Here is an 18558-nt window from a genome sequence, read left to right on the forward strand (position 1 = left end):
TTTCTTCCAGATTTGCCCTTAGTGACTGAAGGGAATAATTGGCCCCTGTTCTCTCTTTATAACAGTACTTTACAAATTTGCAGTTCAGTTTTCACCTACAGTTATCTTTCCTCCAGAGTGAACATGCCTGACTCTCTCAGCATTTCTTACAGGAGTTAGTGTCTACTGTCATCTATCCCATCCCCTTGCTTGCTCCTGTTCCAGCCTGCAAACTATCTTTTTAAAAACACTACAACCTGACATGGATGCAATACTACACATTCACAGACAAAAGGACAGGGGAGAAATGATCTACAAGTCCTGCAAATCGGAGGGGCAGGACTACTGTGGGAACACTACATCCTCTCCTGGAGAATTCTGGACATTCCTCGTAGCAAAGCTCCCAGAGTCTACCATTACTTCCCTCAAACAGTGCTTTAGCCTCAGCCACATTTCACAGCAGGAACTGCGCTGTCTATTCAGTGCTTTCTTTTGTTAGGTTTGCTGCTATTGTTTGGCTACAGTTACTTCTCTTCTGTTTCTGGTTAGGCTCCTACACAACTCCCCTAACAGTGCAGACCAGGCTTCTAACCAACAGCCACTCCAACGGCAATAAACAATCCCGGGTTCTATTTCTCTCTCTTCTGTGTTTACATTCTTAAGCACACATTTTAAGGCAGTCATCACATCTCTCTTTTAATTGTCATTTGGCCAAGCTAAATGTAATTAGTTACTTTAATCTTCCCTCTTAGATCAATCCCTCCAGCATCTTAATCATTTTTGTTGCTCCACTGAATTTGTTCTAATTTGCTGCCATCTTTGGGGCACTAAGTTCTCCAGAAATTAGCCTAGGTACAGTCAGATCAGGCACATGAAGAAAACATGACTAGAAACACACAGAAAACATTTCCTTGCTTCGAGACACAACAGATTTGTTTATGCAATCCAGAAATCACATCAGACTCTTTGCTGCCACATTGTATTGTGAGCCAATATCTCATTTGCTAACCGGTGTAACTTCAGTGTCATTTCTGGCATTACTGCTTTCCAGGGGTATACCTCTCATCTCTGCTTTCTTTCCGAGCATAGTCTGATTTTAACTCCTACTATTCAATTTACTATCCACTCTGCTAATCCCCAAATCCTATTCTGAGGTATGACTGCTTAGCTAGCTATGTATCTCAAATCTCTTTGATTTCCAATGGAAATACTCTCACAAAGGAAAGTCAGAGGGTTTGTCATCACAGTACAGTCAAGGCACATCCCTAAATTCACAAGACAATATGGATTCTTCACACAACTGTCCCCATCATCAGTCTCTCACCAAAAACGGTCAAATGGTTTTCAAAGGCTGCAATTCGGCTTTGGTGGCGACCAATGTTGTGCCACTGTAAATGACAGTTTTCCTGCTCTCAGAAAAAGCAGTGGGCCCTGGAGACCCACACCAGGCCCTATGACAACAACTGGGAGCATTGAACAGGTGTTGATTAAGCATCAACTAAATGTACCACTGCTGGGATATATTTCTGTACACTGCCTTTCTCTGTGCACACCCTCGAAGTGGGCATGGTACCTTCCTAATAGTCTGAACATCAACCTCCTCTGAACAATGGTGTCAAAAGTTCCCCTCGTCCTTCATCCCAAAGAGAGGGGAGTTGGGAGGGTACCTCAAAGCCTTTCTGTGAGACATCACATTTGTCCAAAGCACACCAGATGCTGCCTGAGCATCATGTTGTCACAGAAGCAGGATCCAAGTGCAAAGATTTTTTAGGATGCAAAAGGAAAAAACCCTTTCCTCTCCTCCAAACCTTTTCCCTCTGAAATCTCCTTCAAAACTCTTTCCCTGCCCCTCCAGCTCCCAGACAGCAGAGCCTCTAACAACTCCCAAACTTGTTCAAAGGCAATGAGACACTGTTTGCCTCCCAGCCACACTCATCACCTGCAGGGCTGCCCTGGGCCTGAGTTGGGGGTGATGGAATGAAGTCCAGCTAGGCTTGTCCAGTCTGGAGGAGGAGGAAAGAAGATGGAGGAGCAAGGGGAAGGTGGAGTGCCACAGAGTTGAGGGTGGATGAAGAGCTAGCCCTGGGAAGCATTGATTCATTGCTTCCATGGCTGCTCAACTCTGCTGGTCAACCCAGTCAAGCTTCTGATAGCCACAAGGCAGTTGCAGCTCATAAATCAAGTGGTGTGGGGGTCCTTGCCACTATGTTTCTGACTGTGCCTGCTCCCCCTCTGCTCTGGGACGCAGATGAAGGGGGCACATTACCCACTGAGTGGGCTGTAGTTTCCAGAAAACAGTCCAAAGTAAAGCAATGGCTACTCCCTCTCACCCTCTCCCATGAATATGTACTGCTAGTGCTCGTAAATTTATGTCAGCTCTCTCAGCACTTCATGGTTCAGGCTTTACCAGGACTGGAATGCAATTTACTGCCAGTGAAAGTCCAACAAGGTGTGTAAATCTGTCCTCCTGCCACAACCTATTCTCATAACCCATGTCAGCCCACTTCCTCCTCACCAGCATCAAGAGAAGGTTTTCTGATTAACTTTCCAGACTTGGAAGTGACCAAAGAGGCTTAGCACAACTCAAGTCACTTGAAAAGCATGTGAATTGACTGGATTCGTGACAGTCATTAACACCACCACAAAGATCTTCATAAAAGGATCAGTTTCAGCAGAGAGAGAAAACAAAGTGGGTTGCATAAAAATACAAAACTGTGTCTATCCTTTGTATGTTCCAAAAACATGAGATGGCACAGATGCACGCATACACCTCTCCGACACTTTGCACTTACTTGAAGCCCATGGGTCCTCCTTCAGGAGACTAATCTACAAGATCTCAGGATGCTTCTAACCTGAAAAGAAAGACCAGACCTATGCATGTATCTAGAGAAGAGGAACTCCATCCATACCATCTGACTGTATCTCCTGGCACAGACCAAGGATGACCCCTTTACACCAGATGCTGATCAGCACATACCAGACCAGCTCAACCAGGATGAGAAGGTCAGCTTGGCTTCAGACAACTGGGAGCTGACTATGGACAAGAAAAACCTTAGTGTGGCTCTTACCATCCTGGTCTAGCATGCAATGCTAAACTGTCAATTACACCTGCTCCAAGCCCTTCAGTTTTGCACTGAGGAACTTCATCCATTCAGTGCAAATGCTGCTCAAGTTCTAGGGCTTTTTCCCAGTATGTTCTTCTGTTTACCAGTATGAATGTTTCATATTTCATTTCCAGTTATATTAAGAGGCACAGCTTAACTTCCTGCTTCCAAGTGAAATTTGCCTTCTCTTTACGTTGCTATGCTGATCTTTCATTGAGCATATGATCTCCAGATGCTTTTATCCAAGTTCTTTATTTCTTTAGCTGGTGTAATAAACGTGGTATTTCAGTAAAGCCAAAGTTCAAGCAGAGTCTTTTGCATATGAACCCTTTAAATTCCTAGGCTTCACCTAAGATTTGCCCTATCCAGGAGGAGCATTGGACCAAACACTGTCTTTCTGCCACTAAATATTTAGACACCTATAAGCAAAGCAGGAGTTTAAAAGTGAATTTAAGTCTTGAACACTTTTTTTTCTCCCTCTGGATCTCTGACAGTAAAATCAAGTTCTATGATTTTCCATCAAGTTTTGCCCTGCAATTTTCAAACCATCATTTTATATTACTCTTTCAAAGTAGTTCAGATTATGAGGAAACACAATTAAGTTGCTTTAAAAGTCTCAAATTTTGTTCAAATGGAAATTTCAGCTATGCCAAATACAATCATTTTAAGCAGTTCTTACCAGAGAGTATTGATTTTTCTCCCCCAGGCACAGTCCACAAAGATTTGGGGGAGGAAACTTGACACAACTTAATCTGATCCTAAAGCTGAATGCCAACCAGATTCTATATTTATTGCTGTTTTATACTGCAGGAAAAGCAATACATTACGTGATCAAGAAAATACATTAAAACTTACATGGAAAAAGAAGTGTTTAAGAATCTGTTGGTATCCTTATATACATCATTTAATGTTCAAAAAACAAGGAAATCATCAAACACAAAGACAAAAATTAGCACCCATTGTATTAACATCAAGGATTTATGCAGCATTCATCGTAGGCATTGAAACAGCAACCTAGACAGCACCTCAATAGTTCTTTACAATGTTCCTCCAATGACAAAAGTGAACAAGTTTATAAACAATAATATTTCAAAATGAAGCTGATTCAAACAAATATTGTAAGCCCGTGCGTCTCATACCACAGAGCAGACATCCAAAGTCTGCCAAGATTCCCTATCTCAAAGGGACAGTGGATCCAATCTCTGGGCTGCAGCTCCACCCTTGTATAGGTACACGTTGCCATTTGTCCTGCCAGAGTTGCCAAACTACAGTATCACAGAAGACTGTCATGTCAGAGAAGATACACATATTTATCTATTATCCTGTGCACTTAAAAGGACACAGACTACCAGGGGAAACCTTCTCTCTAATTTTCTGTTTTGCTTGATTTTTATGCTTCATCATGCAAGCAATACTTTCTCAGGAAAGATCTGCCTTGATGGAGACAGGCAATGCTTTTAAATCCATGCAGGTGAATGTATGGAGACATGTAATAAAATGTCATTCTTAAACTAGCTCCTTCCTGGGACACTGGTAAAGCAGCAAGCCCTGGTCATCTCTCTTTAGCCTTCCTGTAGCATCCTGAGAAACAGTTCTCTGTGGTATGCCAAGGCCCAGCTCTATACCTGGTCATGTCAACAGACCTCATGCACCAACTGCACATTCAACTGCGTTTCGAAATTAAGGTCTAAGTTCACAGATCATGGCCGGGCTCATCTATACAGAGCACCCTGTTTCTTGCAAATTCAAATCGAATTTGGGACAGTTTATATCAGACCCAGACTGAGGAATCTCCAGGCCTTCACATTCAAAAAGAGATGGACTATCAGATGCCAGTTTCCTTACAGTGGAAAAATACAAGACAGAGGACCAGGCATTAGGAGGTTTTGGATTCCTCATGGAACATGCCTGTTTTCAAAACTGGGTGATGAAAGAGCAGTAATTTAACACACCTCCTGCCTTTTCTAGCCCCCAACCCCATACATCCTTAAAATGCATACACACAGAACAAAAGAGACACTTAAAAGCTTTTAGGAAACTCATCTATGTAGGCTGCCTTTGTACTCAACAGGGATTAGCTTCTCTAGAGGGCAAGCTGGAGCACATCCATTGGGCTCCTGCTCTACACTGTCCTTTGAAGGACCCTGTCTTTCTCCACTGACTCCCTGGAGGTCCTCTAGAAACAAGTCTGCCACAGCTAGTGTTCACTTCTGGAAAAACTCCCCTTTCTGTATAAAAGCCAAACATCTCACCAAGCTTATAAAAGCAAATGTATGATGAACAATGAGAGGAGATATACAGAGGGATATGAACAGCAGGAATGAAAATCACAAGTGATTTTAAAGATCTGGAGACAATTTTAAAGAGCTACCTGCACATTATAGGAATTGATAAAAAATTTCATTGAAGCAGTAACTCTGGTTTCCTGTCACAGAGTCTGTAGTTCTCATCCCTCATCCTTTAAGAGCATTTGTTTGAGAATCAGGTCTTTGTTCCCTGGGAATTCACCTCCTCCCGTCACTTTTTCCCCACCTGGAGTCAGCACTGGGGCTCAATGCTAAATGAAACATTTTGTTGTCACTGGGAAAAAACAAATGCATCCAAAGCAGAACAAGAACAAACCTGCACTGACTAAATTGCAGGGAGAATTAGCTCCCATGTCTCCTAAGTCTCAGAGGACTCCACTGCCTCTGGGCTACAGAGCCTGTGCCTCCATTTTTTTCATGCTGAAGTAATTTCCCTTTTTATAAGTATTTACTTTATATCAGGCCAAAGAAACAAACTACCTCCACAGCCCAGTCGTTAGAGCACTCCCTCTCCAGGACAATGAATAGGCATTTATATGAAGTAGAACAGTTCCAACTGGAAAAGTTCCAACTGAGAAAGCATTACTGCAGAGGACCCAGTTGTCCAAGCCCTCATCTTGGCTAAGACAGCCTCGGGGACAAGTCCCCAATTCAAAGTATGCAGAATAGGGATGTGTCACCGACAACCCAGTTAGTTTTCTGCCTACTAGGCTGCTAGCTATTCTTTTCTCTGCTTTTTCATGAAAACACATCAAACACTCTAATCTCATGGCAGAACTAGCAAAACCTCTCAAATTAATTTTTTTCTTTTTTTTTGTGAGGCAGTTAACCCATTTCCTGCCATGTTCACTCCATTACAAACCTCTTTCATCAAAAACCTTGATCACCATTTCTAATGTCAAAAGCTGAAGTCAGGAATCAATCTGTCCAAACAAAGAATATCCTAACAAAAAAAAAAAAAAAAAAGTACTATTAAGGCAAGGTATAGACTTTAACCAACACTCATCTCCTACTATGTATCTCCTGGTTTCTGAAAGTTATTAGTCCCTCCAGTAAGTAAAAACCATTGCACAAAAAGCATTGCTCATGTAAGATACCTGCTTTGGGCATCCAGCTCCTGCTTCAGAGAGTGCCAAGGCTCAGGCATTCAGCTCTTGCAAAGTTCTGAGTCCTGAAGTTCAGAGAGTCTTTTAGCTCCTTTACTCCCCATTGAAATGGTGCAAATTAAAAAAGGATAACACACGATCCTTGCAGCTCTCTCTGAATCACTGGTTTGAAACTTTGCAAACTTTCAAACCAGAGATTGAAAGAGAACTTTCTGCAAGAGTCACTGTATCTCTTAAGGCAGCCATCCCACAGCTACTCTATTTTTCTAAGCTTCTTAGTTTTTATCTCCTCCTGTTTAGCTTAAGGGTCCACCATCATGTTACAAAATGGTTGCAGTGTCTTTTCTGAGATTCCCGTTTATACTTTTGTGGCATTTGCCACTTTGTTACTTTCAGATGGAGTCTTAAAAGCTTCCTCACAGAAAGACATGGTACTGCAGACCACATCCAAACTGATTTTATACTTTGACTTTCAACACTTCAGGACATTATCTGTATAATTTTAATTATATATGATATTCACCTTTTCAGTAATAAATTAGAGAGTAATTCCAAGTTGCACCAAAACCACAGAGAAACAAAAGGGAGAGCCTACGAGAACAGATTATGTCATTCTGTTGCTTTCATTAAACTCTCCCTTGGGGATTATCAGCCTCTGATGTTTCAGCTTGCCTCTTCCGAAACAGGTCTGACACAAGGGAATCTCCCCTGAGATGCTTAGGCCACTGACTACAGCAGCCAGCCATAACAGAGAATTATAGAGGAGGAGAGAGAGGGTTGGAGGGATATGCAGATCCTTCCCACGTGCTTTTCATACAAGCGTATGCCTACGTGCAAGTAGCCGCGAGTTAGTGCATCCTAGTGCATTTCCTCTGCCACAATGCACTTCAAATGCATTTCCCAGCACAGTCTTGTGACAGAAATTACCCAGCAATCCAGCTGTGTACAATTAAACAACATCCTGCTTTACCTGGCACAAAGAGATGTACAGCAGCAACCCTTTCTCCATCCTCCTCCTGGATCAGCTGGCAGCATTCCGATACCTTTCCAGGCAGTAGTAGAGCTATTCCTCTCACTGCACAGGCTTCAAAACCACTTGCCCCACAATGCTGTGAAAACTTGGGATTGCCCTTGAAATCAGACCCCACCTTTAGGCTCCTAGCAGCATTTCTGCAAATCATTTCCAGGTGGTATTAATTTAGGACCTTCTTCTTTCATATTCCAAACACCCCCTGCATATCTCCAGGACCTCATTCCCAGCTGTGAACACTGGAGTAGCAGAAGTCCCATGTGGCACAGGGCCACATGGCCACAGCCCCTTGTTACAGCAGACTTCAATCTCTAACCTACCTGTAACCCACTGTGTCCTGTTCATGCCCTGTAGTCAGAGGTAACAATGCAGGACCACTGTGAATTTAAGCTATCATGAGGCTATTATGCCTATCACCTGAAAACAATTTTCTGTTCATTAGGCCATCAGCTGAGATGTAGGACATGGCATTTGCACTAGTAAATTATCATCAGGCTCCTGACACCAGATCTTATCTGTTTCAGCTGGCTCTGAGTAACCATCTCACCTCCTAGTCTGTTTTGAAATAGTTTACTGTTAATAACTTACTAACTTTTTATGTTTTACATTTGTTTCCTTTTGTAAAATCCTCCAAATTCTTCAGAGGTCATACATGCAAGAAACTACATCCATGTTAGAGAGTTGTGTATATTAGCTCCTCAACAGTGCATGGCAACCTTAACTAAGAGATTAGGAGAATAGGTGAAATAAAAATGTTAAATCCAAGCATAATAAAAAAAGAGAGCTTATTGTGTCATTTCCTCCATTTGGGTTTGGGTGTGTCATGGACACCTGTATAGAAAACTCTTTAATCCTACAAAATACACCAGAGGTCAGGATTACATGCTTGTTGATCTGTTAAAAAATAGTGTAATCCACCAGCAAAGTTGCACCACAGTCATGACTTCTGCTGATGCACAGGAGGATATACACTGGCATAGGCCTTAGACCACACAGCACGTTCCCAATGCTGGCCAAACTCACAATTTCAAAATTGCACTTTCAGACACCTCAGCCCCCGGCAGGGGAATCTCTACTGACTCAAAACTAGGGAGACCCCTCACTGAACCCATTAACAGAGCCACCCATTCAAACCCCAACCAGGCACAGGAAGTTTCTCCAACTCAGAGCACAGAGAGTTGAGATTGTGAAGGCTGGCTAGTGAAGCCATGATTCTCAGAAACCATGATGCTTGTGATTGCCCATATCCCATTTTTTCTTCTGGAAGCAGCAAAGTAAACACAAGACATCTTTAAACTGTATCTCAACTTGTAAGACAAAAGAATGACATCATGAAATAGCAAGGTGTGAATTTTCACATCATTCAGTATGTGATGGTAAACATCATCTCCCCTTGCAGTAGGAGGTTTTGGCACACTAGCTGTTCAGATGCTGTGATAGTGTAAAAACCTGAATGCAACGGCTACAGACAGGTGAAGCTTCTTAATGAAAGGGATATGGTCTCAATCTAGAACAGCCTATCTTATCCCAGGATTCAAGAACTGTGCTTGCAAATGCTACAGCATCATTCACATTGTAAGCCTCTTCTGCCCCAAATTCTATACCGAAGTTCTAGCTGTCCCCTGAACAGGATGAGCGGCCACAACATACCAGAGATATTGCAAACCAGACATCTTTGGGGAGCTCCTGATACACTCAAGTGTATCAGGTGGTTGTTGCCACCGGTCGACACCATCATTTTGACTCCTACAGGTACCATATGAGATTTGGAGCACAGGGCCCAACCCAATCAGGTTCCTCTGATGGGACAGTCAATCCCTCCCTCCTGCACACAGGACAGTTCAACCTCATTATCTTTCTTCCAAAGTTGTTTGGCTAAGCATGCAAATATCATGATCTAAGGTTCACTGAAGACAGACTTTATTAGATACAAAATCCTGATCGTTCAGCACCTACATCTAGCTTTAAATATCGTCAGTCAAAGCTAATCTGCCAAAATTATCAACATCTTCTACTGTCACTAAAAACATTATTGCAGTAAACATTTAATTTGATGTTTAATTTGTATTCTCTCCCCTTCATCTTAAACTCATTTATTTCATGATCTGTCCTTTGTGACTAATGAGAATAATTGGCCCCTGTCCTTCTTCTGTAACAGTCTTTTATGTATTTGCAGACAGTTAGGGATCCACCCACAGTTGTCTTTTCTCCAGACTGAGCTTCTGTGGCTCTCTCAACCTTTTTTACAGGTCTTGTTTTCTCTGTGATCATTGTCTTAGTTCACTCCCCCACACTCTCTCCAGTTCTTCCCTCTCTTAGAAGTGCAGCCCCTAAAGAGAACACAGTTATCTAAGCAGGACTTAACCACAACTGTAAATAGGCACTAGACAGATCATTTCATTATTTCCAACAAATAATGCAAACAGGATTGTATACGGAGTTCACACATGGGGTGGACAGCAGGTCTAGAGCAGGATGGTGGCAGTCAGACTGCTTCATTTCTTGGTCAGTGGTTGAAATCCAGACTGAAAGTGTTAGCAAGCAAGAATTATTTCCACAACCATATAGCTACATACAGACAAAGAAGTGTAGGCTGACTGCTACCTTGAGAAGTAATTTAAGAGTTTGTCACATGAAGAGTTAAATGGAGGTGAGTTCCTACATGCCCAACATGCCAGGGATGAGTGGGAGTGACCCATGTCCTGTGGATTATTCAGACCAGATAATCTGGTGGCCCCACACCTGTTTTAGCGGATGAGCAATCAGCAGAGACAAGCCATCAAACACGAACATGAAGTTAAATTCACATTTTTCCCCCTAAGAGTGTTTCTTCCCTATAAATGTTTCAGCACAGCCATGCACACCAGTGTTAATGATACTGTATCATACTGTAAGCTTTGGAATACAGAAACATCTTCAGTATTCAGAGTTGGCAACCCAACCTTTTACCTGAGTCACTTTCAGTGACTCTTTTCAGTTCTGACCCTTCCTTGTAGATGGGTTTTGAGGGAGTGAATGCCGCAGAGGTCTCAGCATAGTATCCCTTTCACTTTGGGCCAGTAACCACACCCTCATTCAAAATTTCTCTTTTCCCCCAGATATTTAATCAATCCATTTGTATTGGTGGCTCTGAAACATGGTCTTTGATTGCTTGTATTAGAAAGGGAAGAGGGCCACCCAGCATACTTCTCAGCCTGCAAATACGCACTGTATTAAGAAGAATCAGCTGTCAGTGAGTCTCAGAGCATGTACCCTTTCTCTCTCCCCTTTTAGTGACCCTGAGTACAGAAAAAGCAATATTTTTATTCCCCACACATGAAGCATATTCAGTGTATGTGTAACAATTTTAAAACGATAAGTCAGTCCCTCCTCCTGCCCAGACTCAGTGTTCTCTCCTGCTTCCAAGAAAACACTAAATAAAAGGCAGCCTTGCCTTGAGAGATTCAAATTAGCCATGGTTTGAATTGACTTGATCACAGCACAGTTTGCACGCTGCCTTGTGCCACACATTTGTTTCTGACTGCATAGAGAGGGGACATTTTTTCTTTTCAGTAACCTCGGGCACATGGAGATACACTGCCTGGTTTGCACAGATCACCACCATGCCTGTGGTCGACTTTTACACACACCAGTTCACACTCCAACGTATAGTTCTATCTGGGAGCTTGTGGTTTGCAGCTAAGGAAGCAATGAGCTCCTGAATGATAAAGGGTGGGTTCACTTGGATTTATTTTTTTTTCCAGCATGAGAGGTAGCTCTGATATTTAATCCAGCTGGGTCAATCTCCTAGTTCCCAGGTGGTTAGCACTATGGCACTTATTTTGTCAGAGCAAGCATCCCTGCCAGCAACTGCTTTCCTATCTATATGAACAGACAAGTAAGAAGGGTAAGTCAGATGGATGGTGGAGCCCCCTCTGTGGTTGGAAAAATGGGTTTTTTAGTTCCCATTATGAGGCACTTTGCTGAAGCAGAAACACAAAGCTCAGAAGAAGGGACAAGGCAGTGGTAGCAGGTGAGCCATGCTTAGCTTCAAATATCTTATTTTTCTCTGGTTCTCCTTCCACATATTTCAGTGCTGTGATCTTCAAACTACTATTTCATCTTATGCAGGGAGGTATCCAGGGCCATAGCTAGTCCGTCTGACTGCGGCAAAGCGGCAAGATTAATAAGTTGATTCACTGTGGTTTGAAGAGTTCCAGTGAATGAGTGGACAGAGGACGGATGAGAGTAATAGCAGGTAACTGATCAGCCATGTTTCTCCCAACATTTTGTGCTTTTCTATCAAGTATAAATATATATCAAAGAAAGATAATCGCAGAAGAGTCAGGCAATCCTAGAGCCCCAATGTCAGGCAGAATGGATACTATGAGCATTCCATGGTGGATTAGGCAATCACAATATATTGAGCCATCTCTCTCAAAAAGATCATCTAGTCCATCTCCTCTATTAACTAATCCATTTCTTTGTGATAAATTGCAGCTTACAAAAGAAAATTTAAAAAAAAAAAACTAAAAAAACCCTCTGCGTGTTCTCCAGCTGCAAGATAAGTCTCCCTGTGGCCCACCAAACCATGCTGCAAAGGAGACTACTGGCAGAGTAGAGCTGTGGCTTCCCTAAAGGCCAAGAAGATTAAACCTCTAGGGACCAGTCCTCAGTCTGGACGATCTCACAGGCAGCTTTTGTGCATCCTAAGGAGCAAAAGAGTGTGGAATGGAGCCCATTGCAAAGATAAGCCGTGCTGTCTGTACAGAGCTCCCACCCTCTGCCAGCTTGGGGGAATGAGGAAACAGCACTGGGAATCACATCCAGACCTCCCACGTGGTACTGCAGAGACACTGATTCCTGGTGCCAACCCAGGCAACGTGAGTCCAGTGTGGGAATCCAAGCACAGCTCCATAGCTCTGGCACCAGCAGTGAGGTCCACCTGCCCGCTTCCAAACCAAGCACAAGAAACAGCCGCAGCTCCAATATCAGATGAAACGCATACGTTAATTCCATCATCTTTTCCCCCTGTAGGTTAGGGTTTGGGGATGGGGTGCTGGTTCACAGGTTGACAGGCTTTTTATACAAGGAGACTCAGTAATCCAAAATGAGGATAAAACAAGTCAAAGCCTAAATTATTAGATGGGCATGGGGGGTTGGGATTTTTGCCCCTGATCTGTATTTTCCATCTCTCCATGATCTCTTTGCATTCTTGCATGCACAGGTGCAATGTAGAACTCAGCCAACAATGCAGTTTTCCTGAAAATCCTGCCCAGAATGGGATGGCTGGAGACTGCTGCTGACACTTTCTTTTGCCCAGCAATGGTCTCACTGGCAAAGGGATTGCAAGAGGCACCAGACCGGCACAGGCTAAGCTGGGCTGGTGCAGCAGGTGTGTGACAACAGATCAGAGCCCAGGGTGCTTAGGAAGAGGAGTCGTGGCTTTGATTATGCTTCTTTCCTTTTACCTGCTGAGATCTGTCCCTACGTATATAAGGCTGAGCCGAGAGGAGGCTGAAGTGGATCTCACCTCCCCCAGGCTGTTTTCCCATTCTGTCCTCAACCTGTTTCATCATCTCCTAATCCTCTGAGACCCCCACTCAGGACTGGGAGACAAGCCGGTGTGATGAGGAACCAAAGAAAACCAGGATGTGTGGAGGCGACAAGAGCTGCTGCTTTGGGATGGCATGGGTGAACACTTGAAAATCGCCCATACCCAAACCTCTCCTCTTAGAGAGCACCCTGCACCCACACACAAACTGCTGCTTTCTCCAGAGCTGCAGCTGGGGCACACCAGGTCATCCCACATCACAGGGTGCCATGCCCCTGCTCTGCTCCCCAAGGCCTTGGGGAATGGGGCAGCACTAGCATGAGCTCATCCCATAAGCTGAGAGTATTGCATACCCAGCCCTCTCAGCCTCCCCAAGGGGCAGCTCAGAGGGGATCAGCTGCCTCCATACACTGCTTGCAAAGCCTGAGGTAGTTGTGCTTGATGGTGGGGAGAGCAGTTTTAGAGGGCATCTCCTTTTGCCCATACTGGAGCTTGCAGAGAACATGAGGAGTCACAGGTAAAGGTAACAGCAAGAGAGACTGGGAGGTAAAAGAAGGATGAGGATGTAGGCCCATGCTCCTGGCCCCCATGACTGAGCATCAAAGCTGACAAACCCCTCCCCAACTCCGATCTGCCCTGTTCCACCTGGAGCATGAACCTGGCCCAGGGCAGGGCTAAGAAGGGCTGTGATAGCGATGCGGCAGCTGCTTGGGCCCAGTGCCCTGCTGGCAGGGCTGGTGGCTGTGGCAGGCACCAGGCGGGCAGGGATGGGTGCAGCTCTCCAGAGGAGCAGGCAGCCCGGCCCGGCTCCCGGGGACTGCCACCCTGACCAGGCACCCAAGGCAACCTTCCTCCTCTTCCCTCCTATCTGCCTGCAAAAGCCAGGGCGAGGGGGAAGGGGCTGAGCCCAGCATCTGCTCTCCCCTCGGACGCTGCTGGCATCCCTCCCGGGACTTGTGTTTTAGGGGTTCTCAGGGGTAAGTGACCCCCGACGAAGGGGGCTACAATCCCCCACCCAGTCGGTGCTGGCGTCCTGGGTAGATCCGGGAGCCGCGAGGCCTGAGAAATTCCTCCCGAAAAGGGGGGAAAGGCTTCGGCACGCCCTCCTCCCCGCATAGGTAAAGTTTCTACTCCCACTTGCGGAGGAAATGGGAGGGAGGGAGAGCTCAGGCAGGGAGGATCCAGGCGCGGATAAACCCTGGGAAGCCTTAGATATTTATAGAAGCACAGTCAGAATATGTCAGGAAAGGTGGCTTTCAACCCCTTGACGCGGAACCACTCCTGGGTTTTAACAGTAGCCCCACAAAAACCCCTCAGAAATGTGGCAAAGAGCTACTGGAAGGATGAAGGCAAAGGCGGGGGTGGGAAAGGCGCGCCCCCGCCTCAGGATGCTCCGGATGCCTCAAGGGCTGAGGGTGCCTCAAGGATGCCTCACCCCGCGGCAGGGCTGGAGGGTGACACACCCCCCCCCTCATTCTGCAGCGGGGTGAGTCTCTCGATCCGTATGGCCGCCCCCCGCCCGCTGCCAGGCTTCCGGTCTGCTATAGGGTCGAAAGGAAGGGAGAGGCGGGTCGGTGGGAGCCCAGGTGGGGGGGCTGCCGATGCGGGTAAGGGTGGTGGGGGTGCGCCCCCGGGAGGGGGCTGTGCAGCAGCTCACCCCTGCCCCCCGCCTCTCGGCGTGGGAGCGCAGACCCACGCGTGCCGGGCGAAGCGGCGCGCTGGGCACGGGCTGAGGCTTAAAATAACCTCGAGACGTTCAACACCTTGTGCCCGGCGCTCCCGCATCCCACGGCGCTCTGCTCCCTTTGTCTTGCCACCATCTTACAGAAAGACTCACATGTCACGTTACGGTCGGGATGCACCGGTATCTCTCGCGTATCTACAGCCGAGTGGCACGTTAGCCATTTTGCATCCCTCCCGAGTGGGCTGGGGAAGGGGCTGCCTGCGCAGGGACACGGGGTGGAAGGCGCGGGGAATGGGGGGGGGGGGGGGGGAGGAGGATGGGTCGCGGCGGACAGGGACCACGATGCCCGCTGATAGCACCAGGGGGACGGGGATAAATTAAAACACGTGAAGTTGCCTGAATACAGCGCCTCGTAGGTTCATGCTAAGTCTCTTGACGTGCTTGGACTTAAAATAGCCCTTCACCTCCACGCAAGCAGGCGCGCTCGCCCCGGCGCTGGGCGGGCTCCTGCCGCGGTGCCAGGGGCGGCCCCGACCACCCCCCGGGCCCCGGCCCCGGCCCCCGCGTTAGGCCGCTCACGATCGAGAGGCCGGCGTGGGTTCTAAGTAATGCACCACCCTCCTCGGCAACAAGCAGGTTTCTACGTCCTGTTGTTCCTAATGAGCTCTGTTTTCACATCAAACCATGGCAAGAAGCCGCTGGACCAGCGAAAAGAAGGAGGCAATTTGCGGGTGGATGGATGGGAATTATTTTCCTTTTCACCCCTTTCCAAAGCCGCGTTCCTCCTCCCGTGTCTCTCTCGACCCCACCTGCCCACCCCCCCACCCCCCCCCCAAAAAAAATCACAAGGGACTTTTCCCCGATTCACGACGCGGTATGTAACTCAAAAGCATCCCTCTCGCCTTCTCTTCACGTCCTATTTGATGAGCCAAGAGAGAATCAACATGTCTGGTGAATGTTATTTTATTTTCCCCCCGTGTCTGCTTCTAAAAGCAGCATCTCTAAACCTTTTGTTCTACTGTGAGTGATCTTCCCTGGGCAAACCAAAATGAGCTGCCAGCAAAACCACAGAAACAGGAATTTCCCTACCTTGGTTTGTAGAAGCAGAACCTCTAGACGGACAGATCAAGGGAGAGAGCATGTTGGGAATGTCCAGTCTCCTCTTCTTGCTTGCATATCCACATAAGAAGAATAAGGGTCGGGGGGCAAATGTGGGGGAATGAGCTAAAAAACAATCCTACTTGGCTGTAAAAAAAATAGAGGTTTCTTTGTGGCAATCTTGCGTCTTGAAGCGGTGCAAATTCAAAAGCTGGAGAGAATCACTACAGAGGATATTCAGCACGACTGGTGAGGATCATCAAATGCAGGTTCCAGAGTAAGCATTCCTTTCGCCTTTTTAATGATTATTCTTATAATTCTTTTTTTTTTTCCTGGAGCCCTATTGAAAGAGGTTGTGTTTAATGCAACTGGAGGTCGGTGCCGTTCTTCTGTGAAGCATGATTATCCTCAAAGCGTCCCCTTCCTGAAGGGAAAAATAAGCATCAATTTTGTATTAGAGGGATCTGAAGGGGATAAAAACCGCTCCCCAACAAAGACATTAATATATTGAGAAAGAAGGGAGACAAAACGCATTTCCCAACAGTGCACACCAGCGGAATTAAAAAAAAAAATAAATTAAAAAAAAAACCAACAAAAAAAACCAGCTGGCACGAGTCTATAAATAATTCAGATACGGGCTGACTACACCATTCCCGGGATAGGCATGCATACGAGACGGGAAAGCGGGCACGATGTGAATCGCGGAGAGAAGGCGACTCCCCCCCCCGCCACGGCCCCCTCCCCACGCACGCACAGCATTTCGCCCACCCCCGGGCCCAGCCCCCGAGGGCTGGCGAGGGCCGTGCCCACCCCTCTGCAGTGCTGCCGGCACCGCTGCCCGCCGCGCTCGGCTCCACGGGCAGCGCGGGGCGCGCTCCGCGCACACACACGCACCGCCACCGGGGCCGGGGGGGCGATGGGGGGCTGCTTCACCTGCGACGGGGCCGGTTTGCACTACGCGCCCTCCACCACGCCCTCCCCCCCCCCCCCTTCGCCTCCCGCAACACAACCCTCGCCTCTCAGGGCTTTGCTTGGGCTCTTTTTTTCCTAGGGGTGGGTGGGTGGGTAGCTGGGAGTGTCCCCACACCACCGATGGTGCACAGCCGGACCGGGCTTATAGCTATGCAGGCATTTATTTAATGAAGCCGTAGGTATTTTTTTTCTTTTCCCCTCCCATCTCGCACAGAAAAAGATTCACACTTACAGCTGTCATAAAATCCAGACCCACATACATACCAGCAAATCCTGCTTCAAGCACTCGGTTTGCTCTGAGTAGCTACTGCCCCCCTCTCTGCCTGCAAGGCTGATCCGCCTCAGACATGCTCAACTTCTTCAGTCTCTCCTCTGTTACTGCCCGGGTGGGAGATGCGGGGCGGGGAGGGGGAAGTGCTCAGAGCATCACCCTAAAAATACATTTTGCAAAAAAAAATCCTCTGCAATATAAAAGATCCGAGAATGCTTCCCAGAGGTAGAGAAAACATGGGAACGTGAACTAATAAAGCAGCTTAACGATTAATAATAATTAAATATACCCGCGGAAAATGGTGAGGAGGGGGGAAAAAATCAAGGGACGGGGGAGCGGGAAGAGGTCTGTGCGAGTGAGCAGTGGGGGAAACGGGGGGAGAAGAGAAGGAGGAAAAGGAGGAGGAGGAGGAGGAGGAGGAGGAGGAGGAGAGACAGTACGTGTAACGGGAGACCAACCGCTACCGAGGCGGGCAGGTCTCGACCTCCGACGTCCGGCGGGGTGAAGAGGCAGCCCGTGCCCGGGGGCCGAGCCGCAAGAGGCACCTGTGCCTCTTGCCTGGCCGGGGCCGGGGCCGGGGCCGAGCCGCCCCCGCAGCCCCCGCGGGGAGCACCGGGGGCTCCCTGGGTCCGACACCCCCTCGGACCGCGACTCGGGTGGTTGGAAGCGACGGAGAGAAGGAATGCTTAAAAAAATACATTAACAATAACCATAAAATAGTAATAATGAGAAGAAAGGAACAGGCGCCCAGCCAGCAGGCAGGCAGCAGAATTAGATCTGAACGAAAAGAAAGCAGTGAGAGCAGAGATAATGCTAATATCCAAATTGGATACTCCACAATTAAGCTCGGTGCTTTAATTGCTATTCTCAGAGCCCCTTGGAAGCTAAGCAACGTGAAATCAGCCTGAACAGAAAGCAACATGCATCTGCATCCTCGTCCTGCCCTGGCCAATGGATGCCTGCACCCTTGCTGGCCATGGGGCTCTCAGCCTCGCCCCAGCACGGTGATCCACCCTGTGGTCACAGATCCGACTCTGTCCTCTTCCATGCCTAGATTTAGCATTGGGTGGTTGAGCAGAGCATGCCCACCTACCCTCCTCAGCACCGCAAAACGGTCCTAGGGAAAGTCTGCCCTTAACCAGTAAAAGACAGAGAGGGTGACAAAGCAGACCCCCTCCAGGTGGAAGTGCCAACTGCAGCCTTCAGGACATGTAGTCACTCTAGGGTCTCAGATGCCCACCTTGCCAATGAATGGGTCTTGGTAGGAGATTTGGATGGGCTCAGATGGTCCTTGGTGAGCCCCTAGAGACAAGAGCACTGAGGAAAGCACTCCCCATGCTTCCCTGTCAGCTACACTTGTCCTGCAGGAAATCAGGCGCCAGGCCCAACACCTGCTTAGCTTCAGTCCTGATGCATTGTCCAGCCTTTGCACACCTCTCATGGAAAGGACCCTTCAAGGAAAACACAGTGGCTTG

General features: G+C 47.2%; 1 protein-coding gene across 2 annotated transcripts in view; it reads right to left on the bottom strand.

Moving 5' to 3' along the window:
• The window catches only part of GRIN2B (glutamate ionotropic receptor NMDA type subunit 2B), a 231584-nt gene extending 214425 nt beyond the window's left edge, over positions 1–17159 (bottom strand). Inside the window, exons 1-2 of one of the 2 annotated variants that reach the window (XM_051784128.1) lie at positions 17077–17159; positions 15832–16264 (exon numbers count right to left, since the gene is read on the bottom strand). The gene's annotated coding sequence lies outside the window, so the exon portion shown is untranslated. Of the gene's footprint in view, positions 1–15831; positions 16265–16773; positions 16805–17076 lie in introns of those variants that run through there. The other variant, XM_051784127.1, reaches the window with a different exon arrangement.
• Positions 17160–18558: the final 1399 nt, after the last annotated feature.

Source organism: Manacus candei, unplaced genomic scaffold, assembly GCF_025592945.1.
Source record: "Manacus candei isolate 608988 ecotype Guabito, Panama unplaced genomic scaffold, ASM2559294v1 h1tg000018l, whole genome shotgun sequence".
NCBI classification, from domain to species: domain Eukaryota; kingdom Metazoa; phylum Chordata; class Aves; order Passeriformes; family Pipridae; genus Manacus; species Manacus candei.